Source organism: Cryptomeria japonica, chromosome 3 (genome assembly GCF_030272615.1).
Source record: "Cryptomeria japonica chromosome 3, Sugi_1.0, whole genome shotgun sequence".
NCBI classification, from domain to species: Eukaryota; Viridiplantae; Streptophyta; class Pinopsida; order Cupressales; family Cupressaceae; genus Cryptomeria; species Cryptomeria japonica.
In genome coordinates, this window is record NC_081407.1 from 417,132,104 (window position 1) to 417,141,808 (window position 9,705).

Genomic DNA, 9,705 nt, shown 5'->3' on the forward strand with positions numbered 1-9,705 from the left:
ATATTTTTTGATGTGTTTGGAAGGTGTGTTGAGGACATAATATGACATGCATTTATGCATATATATTGAACATATTTAAATTCATAATTGCAACTAGTACTGAGCAACAAGTTTGATGAAATACCACATAGAATAACCAAACAAATCCGACCTTTATTATAGCAGAAATTATGGGTCTGAAATGATTCTTAATTTATAGATTTAAATCTTCACAATCCATAATACACTGCAATAGATAAATACATAGGAAGCTGGAAATAGCTGCCCCAAGACTATGAAGGCACCACAGAAACTTCTCATGCCGCAAAGTAAGATTCATGTGTTGCATTCTAGTCCATGCCAGACAAGTTTCGAACCTGTCTTTCAATCTTTGAAGTCGATCCAAAAAGCAAGCATGAAGCCGTTCAATTTAAACCAGCATAAACTTTTATAAAAAATCACATTTTAGAAACCTTAGCGTCCATGATAAATAGATCCAACTCTCAATAAATCACTTGAATACCGAGGCGTACAAAATATTTCACTTAATAAAAAACTAAATGATATTCTGCCATGGTGTCCCAGCTCTTATAGCCAAACTCCAAACCAAACCCAAACTCTAAAATTTGTCTAAATAACGAACTTCACAAATTTGAAAACTTCAATGGTTGAATTCCAAATGTAAAATCTCTATCTCTTTTTGTTATAAATTCAAACCCTGTCTGGGTCGGCCTATTAATCTGCACCAATCAAAGGTAAATGAGAGCATCCCAGTAAAACCTTTGAGATCAGCATGTGTAACAGTATCATGTGTTTCTTCAGAACAGATTACAACCATATACTACTATGTCATAAAAACGAAAACAGATAGTTGATTTTTCACAATTAATTTTGAAAGAAAGATTATGTAATTTACAGATCTAAAAATATTTCAGTAGCATTACGACATACAGATTCTATACTTCAAAATCATGGAACAAGAAGAATGAGATAAAAGAGAGAACATAGATATATGTGGGTAAAATCCTTTTGACCTAAAAACCCCACTCCAAAACGTCGAGCCAATTTATTATTCAACAACAAAGTTACAATATATTTATTGGCTCTAAGCCTTTACATGGAGAATTACATCCTCCATCTTGGAGAAAGTCTGATAGCGTAACCCCTGTGAAATGAACTCCTCTCCTCTCCAAAAAATAGTTAAGGCATCAACATGTATATAGAGCTCAACACAAAGAGGTAGGCGCCCAAAATTTTCAAAACCATATTCAACACCTAAGAGTTAAGTTGTGTCATAAACAATATCTTGTTAATCCTACGACATATTGCTCGTAGCAACTTCCAAGACAACAACACCTATCTCATCTATAACGACCATCTTGTCAAATACAATGTAAGTACAACATAGAAATTACTTTGACCAAGAATAGGCGCCTTCCTTACCTCACACCACTTGTCAAAAGTGAACTCCACCATAAATGTCAATTGTTACAATACAACTCTAATACATAATAGAAATCGAAAATGAACTTTTTAGTCAACAAAGAAAAATGCCAAATCAATTTCCACTCCATAATAAAAATATATGACAATATTTTTTCAAAACACATCTTGCAAGTGGGAGCTAACTTCCTAAAAATAGGGAATATGCCATCTCATCACCTACCATGTAGGATGCCATCTCACCAAGAGGTTCTACTAAGTGAATGGTAACTTAGGAAGTTAATAACTTAGTATAAATCAATTAAACAACAATTAATTGAATAATTCAACATGTTAGGACTCTAGGTTGAGACACCTTAATCCCAACACCAATGAATGAGGCTTCTCATCCTAGCCAAAACATTTAGCACTTTGTTGATTTCGTATGGAACTACTCTAATGAAAACAAAGGGTTTTCGTCCTCAACTTCAAGAAACCATTGACGTTTTCGTCTTGCTTGTAAGAGTTGTGGCCATGGACACAAATCTCCAAATCTCCTTAAAGAAAATAAGTTGGTTGTATTTTAAATGAGATTATTAGCCTTCTTTTATAACTATCTCGAAAACTTTTTTAGAAAAATTTAATATAAAATCACTTTATAAATTAAATAAATTTTATTCAATATTTAAATATTCTTGTTGCTTAATTCACTTTTATTAAGCGTTCAACATATAAAACTTTTAATTCTCATTCCAATGAGCTATAAGATGTTTTTAAATTATTTTAATAAAACTAAGCAACCTTAGTAAAGAATTAAATTAATAGCTTAATATCACAATTGAGTTGCAAAACTATAAAAAAGAATTAGAATCAAAATTTAATTATATTGAAGTGATATTGATAATGAATAATAAGAATCAAACCCAACTGGTTGGCTTACTATAAATAGACACTCTCTCAAAGAATCTTGGAGAACACTTGGAGAACACACCAAGAGTCGAAAATAACTTTGGAAAGTGTCATATGAGTCATATAGACCATCGAAGCTCATAGGCAACATCAAATAAACCTTCTGACAACGGTGACACTCACCAAAAATGATAGAACTAATTGTAATGCAAGAGAAAAAAATGAAAACATTACAATCCTCCCTCCTCAAAGATTGCTTGTCCTCAAGCAATGCCAACTCAACCCTAAAAATCGTTGAACTTATTGAAACAGAAACTAAATATGATCTCAAGGTGGTAATTCAACCTAAGAGATTTGGGCGACGTCTATCCAACCATATATTTAGCACATCATAGAAAGGAGACACTTATCTTTTTTTTTGAAAGGTCCTTTGTGTAATGTGCTAAATTTATGGTTGGAAAGCTACCAACAAATATTTGTATCTCCAACTACTCAAAGCATTGTCTTGTTGGACACTTGCACAAGTGACGTCCTAAAATCCACCTATAAGAAGAGCAATCAAACATTGCAAAAAATTAGTCATCTCCCTAGAAAACCGCTCTTCAAAAAAACCTTGCACTCGTAAGATCAAGAAAGTTAACATTAAGTCTCTCGTTTCCAACACCTTGCACTCCCAAATAATAACTATCAATGAAATTTAATTTGTCCCATCACCCAAACTTGTTATTCTCTCTATTTGAGGTCCAAAACTAACACTAGATCAATGAGCTAATTGGACTAAAATTGTTCAAAATACATCACCTTTAAAGAAGAACAATCATTGTACTACTAAATAACCTTGGCCAAAGTGAAATTTCTAATCATTCCCTTGGGTGAAAATATCTTCTCCAAAGTCACCAACTCAGTAGAATACCAAGTTTTGCTCATAATATCTCTCTAGTCCACTTGCATGAGCTGAAATGGAATCATATGATGACTGAGTAAAGAGGTAAAGATAGATTTATTATCACCTTTTGGGTCCATAACTCTCCATGGTATTCTTCTTCCATCATCATTAGTCACCAGTAGCCCATGAAAAAGATCTCGTGCAAAAAGTAACTCCACCATGCTGATGTTGTGCAGCTTTGGTTTCCATGTAGACTCCATCAAGAGTGCATTTGATGATGTTTGTAGATTCAACACCAATGACATCCACCCCATCAAATTGTAGACCACAATAGTACTTTCTTTCTTGTAATGAACCAACAAGGTCGCCCATCAAATCATGTTGATCTAATCCATTATAGTCCACTGTAGGAAGTAAGCCATCAACGATCCCAGGTGGCTAAATAGGCAATTCAATTGTTTCCACCTCATAATCGCATGCCACACATGGATCCCACATCTCACTTGTGTTATAAAAAATAGGAGATACCTCATCATCCAACTCAAATAGTGGATTATCAAAAGACAAATCAACATTCATAAAAAATATTGGGTTGTGAAAATTATTCTTTCTAATTTAGACCAATCCTCTTGTTGCCCCATATCTAATGCAAGAGCATCCCTGGTTCATGGCAATCTTGCATCAACCAAAAATATTTTCTTTTCAGTTTGTTTTTTGTATTTTTGTTTTAGCATTCCTTTATGTGTTTCCTTGCATTTGATCATTGGATCTTGCAGAGCTGGATTTTGTTCGTGGACATGTTCATCTACCTTATCTTAAGTCCGCAGGACGTTTGGATCTTTTTCGGGCAAGTTATCGCTTTCGAAATCTGAGACGGTTTTCTGGTTTGAAACATCGGAACCACTTGGACCTATTTGCTATTGGCAAATCTTGCGGATCATTTCTATAGCTTGCGAAGCTTCAGTTTGTTGTTTCCAATGTTCCTTGGCATGTGGCCGACCTTCCCTTGGGTCTGCACTTCATTCTATGGATTTTCTGGAAGGATCTCTTTGGTGGAGGCTAATCTTGTTGTTTTACACGTTACATCTTGTTCATTGGCATTTGTTTCATCTTTGGCCGACGCGGATCATTCTTGATCATATACATCAATGTAATTAAGCATTTAGAAAGGAGTTATTAAAACAAAGAAGATAAATCTAAAGGTTAAAAGGTCAAGAGTTGGATCACATTCTTTCTTGAGCTTGAATATTGTAATTGAGCATGTTTGTAATCAGGTTTGTGAGCTAAATCTTGTGAGCCCACATGTTGTCGACAGTTTATAATTAATTTTTATGATATAGTAAATTCTGTTCTATATTGCCTCCATCAGATTGTGTCACTTCTATTGTGTTAACTCTTGTTGCACGATCTAGATTGTTCTCTTTGAGGACCCTCTTGCCGTGACTGCACCAATATCTAAACATGCAAATTTAGGACTTTACTCTAAATCAAAGACTTCTTGGATTTGGTCAAGTTATTCAATCACCCAATTCAATTCTTTTGGCCTTTCTCTGTTTTCTTTCTCCTTGAACTATCAACAACAAGAAGCTAATTTTTTTTCTTGAAGATCCTATTGAGTTTTCTCCAAGTAATCCTCTATAACCTTAAGCTCCAAGGTGAGCATCATAATACATTTCAACAATGTTGAAGATATGATCTTTGTCTAAAAGTAAATACAAATAATATGATTACATTTCAACAAAGGTTTTACATCTGCCAATCACATTTTCTTGCAAGTTCTTGGAGCCTTTTTAGAACTCCATTTTCCGTATTATCCAGGAATCATGGCATCCCATAAGACCACATTTCTTTGAGGCATTCGATCAAACTGGTTCACGTCCCTTGACTGTGCTTCCACATTTTGTATGCATGTCCTATCAGAGCATTTCACATGGCTCCCTTGTCTACGATGACAACATTCCACAAGACTCTCTCTCTCTCTCTCTCTCTCTCTCTCTCTCTCTCTCTCTCTCTCTCTCTCTCTAGCACCTACCAAACGTACGCACCGCGAGAGTGATTTTGAAATCGGTTAGATTATAGGTGGGAACTGGACAGTTGACTACTAATCGAAATGGTTAAAGAGGCCATTGAAGAAAAGGAAAATGGGCGCCGGTGAAGAGAATAGATGGAATGGACCCCACTCGAGCCACCTAAGCGTTGCAGTCAACACTTCAAGTGTGCTCGTTAAGCCGAGCCATATATACATCTAAAAAAAATATTAAATCCAAACAATTAATCATTATACACACACACACACATATATGTATATATACAAATATATATACATATATATGCATACACATACACATACACATACACATAGATACATATATACATATATACATGTACTTCCTGGCATGGTTTGACCCCTTCTGCAACTACCTAAGTATTCTTGCATATGAGTTAACGCACACAAACACATACATATCCATTTTCTGTCAACCATGACATTCATTCATCCACATATAAAATTATCATAGTAATTCACATAGCTGCAGAAATATATTTAGCCAAAACCTCTAACACATTCTATACCCTCAACATTGTCTAAATATGCAACTTAAACCATAAAAAACACAACAGACATGATCACAAAAAGAGCTATTATTTTAGCTCGTCATTTTGTCCCCCAACCTAACTTCTTGTTGGTCCTCCAAAAATAGGAAAATTCCTCACATGGGTGCTAACTCTGAAATCACCAATAGTACCCTGTCCTGTGCCTCCTGTAGCTAGGTTCCAGTAGAATCCCTTCGTTTTCTCCAACTTGGCCCACTTGGCTTCTTCTACTGATTCATCATAGGGCTTATCAGTAGCCCTACATTCTATGAGTGGCCACATGAGAATGGGCGACTGAAAGATTAAGTGTAACCAATTGTTCTCTTTTGTTCTTCCCAAGTGGATATATTTGGGGACTCTCTGTATTGTTGCATAATAATTAGGCAAGGAATGGGGCTTAACCTATTTAAGTTCTTTAGGAAGGCTATTCCATCACTAAGCCAAATGTCCAGCTACAATCCGACCTTCGTTCTTAATTAGTTTTTCATATTCTTGGAACACCTCCTCCCTAAGCGGAAAAATCCGGCTCTTATTTTCAGATTTATACAGCAATTTCTGCCAATCATAGTACAAGAGTCGTGGATTTTTGTCCTCGTCCTAAGCAGTAGTGGAAAGTCAAGCTCCATGTCCATGTGTGTCCTAGATTGTTCCCTGATGCTAACCTCATTTTGTATCCAAGACATTAACGCCTTCAAATGAATATCTTCAATGTATAACAACGGGTTCCATTCAATATCAGAAGAAACAACATAATTGTACAAATACAATTCACATAGTAAATTTATAATGGTTGTAGGAGAACTTTGATAAGCATGATAAAACTCTTGTGGGGTCTCCAAAGAGGGACTTAAGTCTCTAACAACTCGTGTTAGCTTAAAACACAAGTGTCGGTCTTTCAAATATAAAGCATAAACCCTTGGTGGAGCCCTACATTGCATTAATTCAGGAATCATGTCTACCACAATTAGTCTGCAATTCAACAATTTGTCTATCTTTCTCCTCAATCTCCTTTTTCTGTTTGTCAATTATCTCCTGCATTCTAGCTTTCTCTATTTCCCATTCTCTATAAAATGAAAGAGCAATAGACATACTGGTAATGGAAGAGGGAGGCTTATGAGCAGTTACCTAGGGTTTCAGACCCTTATCGCTTCTCTTTGTTGACTGCTCTACAATACTAGCTAGGTTTTTCAATCCTTCAGAACCCTGACTCCTTTGCAACTGATTTTTCGGTGGACTGCCATGCTCTCACTTAGGTGATTCAACAGAAACAACCACCTCCTTACTTTTTCTTGTCGACAATCTTCGTCTGATCCTATGACTCCTCCTTAATGATGGTTCCTTTGTGGCTGCAGGAGAATAATCTTTCTCCGATTTCCTTTTCTTGGCTGTAGGGGTAGCTTGTGCAACATTTGGTTGCTCAATAATTCCTTCCACTGCAGTTTGCTTCGCTTTGCCCTTCTTTTTATGGGCATCAACCCTAGTCTGAATTGGGGTTGATGAAGGCTTGACACTTGGTTCAGTTAAGGTTTCACTTGTGCCTAGTGGAATATCTTTGACTACAGGAAGGTCTGCAGCTGTGGAAGCCCTAGATGATGAGGCTCCTTCAACAACCCCTTCTTGAGTTGTAATTTCTCCTGCAACAGGGACATCATTTTCCCCAAATCTTTCAATATCTTCAAATTCCCCTTAGGCCATTTGAGAAACGTCCCTTAGAGAACATCTTGTTGGCTTAGTTTGTCGTTGTGTCATAAGATCAATCTATCAACGTCCGATACAAAATATAGAGATATGGATCGCACGGGAGGCGGTTAGTCCCTTGTCACAAATCCCGAGGGGAGCGCTGCCCATTTTGCCAACAATCTCCCCCTCAGCGTTACCTGAGGGGATTCGAACCCATGACCTAACGCTTTGATACTATTTGTTGGCCTAGTTTGTCGTTGTGTCAAAAGACTAATCTATCAACGTCCAATACAAACTATAGAGATATGGATTGCACGGGAGGCAGTTAGTCCCTTGTCACGAATCTTGAGGGGAGCGCTGACCATTTTGCCAACACGTTCTACCAACAGTTTAATCAAAATCAAACCACGATGACTTATAGACCGCGAGCTACCTCTCCGTGTTTCTTCAACACTGATAAAGAGAAGGTTATACAAAATATTTGGCACATTCATTCTCCACCCATGTTGTAAATGACTTAATAAATTGAAATGAATATAGTACAAATTGGAATATCTGCCCTCACATGTTAGATACTTCATCAAATGCAGTGCTACTAGCTGTCATGTCTCTGGAAGAGATGTTCTCCTCGCCCCTTGCTTGTCCACAATAAGAGGTCCATTTTCCGGATAAGTAAATTTTGTGTGTGCGCTCCAAGCATCTTTAGTTTCAAGAAATAATTCCCCATCTCTCGGCAACCCTATAACTTCTAATATTCTCTCTTTCATGGCCACAATTCTTAGCCCCTTAACTGTAGCTTCTCCATTATTGAATGCTTGTGTGAATTCTCGCACAATTTCTTAATTGAAGTCTGTTAATTTTAAAAAATAATCTATCCACTTGCAATTCTAGAAATAAGGTTCACACAATTGATCATTCAACACAATAACAGGTTCATGGCGGATAGGCACACCTCCCCTGGCTACTCAAGCAAATAAATTTCTGCCACAATGCCGAAAACGCAAAATGTTGGAGCACTGCGAGACTTCAACATAAAACTGTGAACTTCCTTCTCAGTTCACATTACCATATCAAATCTTGCGGCCTTCTACATATTTACTACAAATCTTTATTAGAAGATATTTCATGGTACCATGCAATAAGAATGGCGACAAGAAAGTATGCTTGAAAAAAATTTCAGGTGTAAACTACTGCGAGCCATAACTTCAATCCTAAACTCTCTTTAAAATCATTTCAAAAAGCTTAAAAATTCACAACACAAACTTTGAGTGATAGGCTTGAATGACATGGACAAGACGTGCAATCATTAAAACTTGCAAACTCACTAATAACGCACCCCCCCAATCTAAGGTGACACATGTGTCCACACATGTAGAAAAGGACCTTACTTGGCAAAATTTATTATGCGAATCACACATGATAATCTTCATAATGAATAAATAAATGCATGTTTAAGAAGAATGGATAATATGCATACTTGGAAACGTGTGAATTAATGCAACAACAAAAGAGTCAGTTAATGATAGAGTGGAGTGGAGTGAGGTGAAGTGAAGTGAGATGAGGTGGAAAAGATATGGGATGGCGTGAAAATGGATAATTTATTGATGGAGAAAGGTATTCCCACAAGAGGTGAAAATATTTATTATGGTTGCATGTAAAGAGTGGTTCAAGATTGTGGGATAGGGAGTCCCCCTGCATGAGCTACAGGAACTACGACATGTGGCCGCATGTCAAGCTGTTGTAGGAATTCATCTTTAATTATTTCTCTTATGAATGGATATTAATCCTCCTTTGTGACTGTCTAACTGGTTTGCATTCTTCCTTGATATATATCCTATGGGTACACAACTTAGGATCTAACCCCCTCATGTCTTGGTAGTCCCATGCAAAAGCCTTCTTATGAGGGTGGAATAAATCAACCAAGGTTGCCTTTTGTGTCTCTATGAGCTGATTATTAATATTTAAATACTTGTTTGGAGCAACTTCTACCTTGGTGGTTAGGTCGATCTGAGCCGCTTCAGTGAGAGAAGAAGTGTGGACCTCTTGTGGTAACAAAGTGTGCAATATATATGTACCTGCAGGAAGTTTGGATGAGGAGGGAGGCAGGAACATTGAGTGCAAAACACATGAAGTTAACTCCTACAGTTGGTGTTCTGCGCCATAATGATTTTTTCTAATATTGGAAAGCACTCGATCTTCATCTTGAAGCTGTGTGAATGGTTCTCTATTTATCA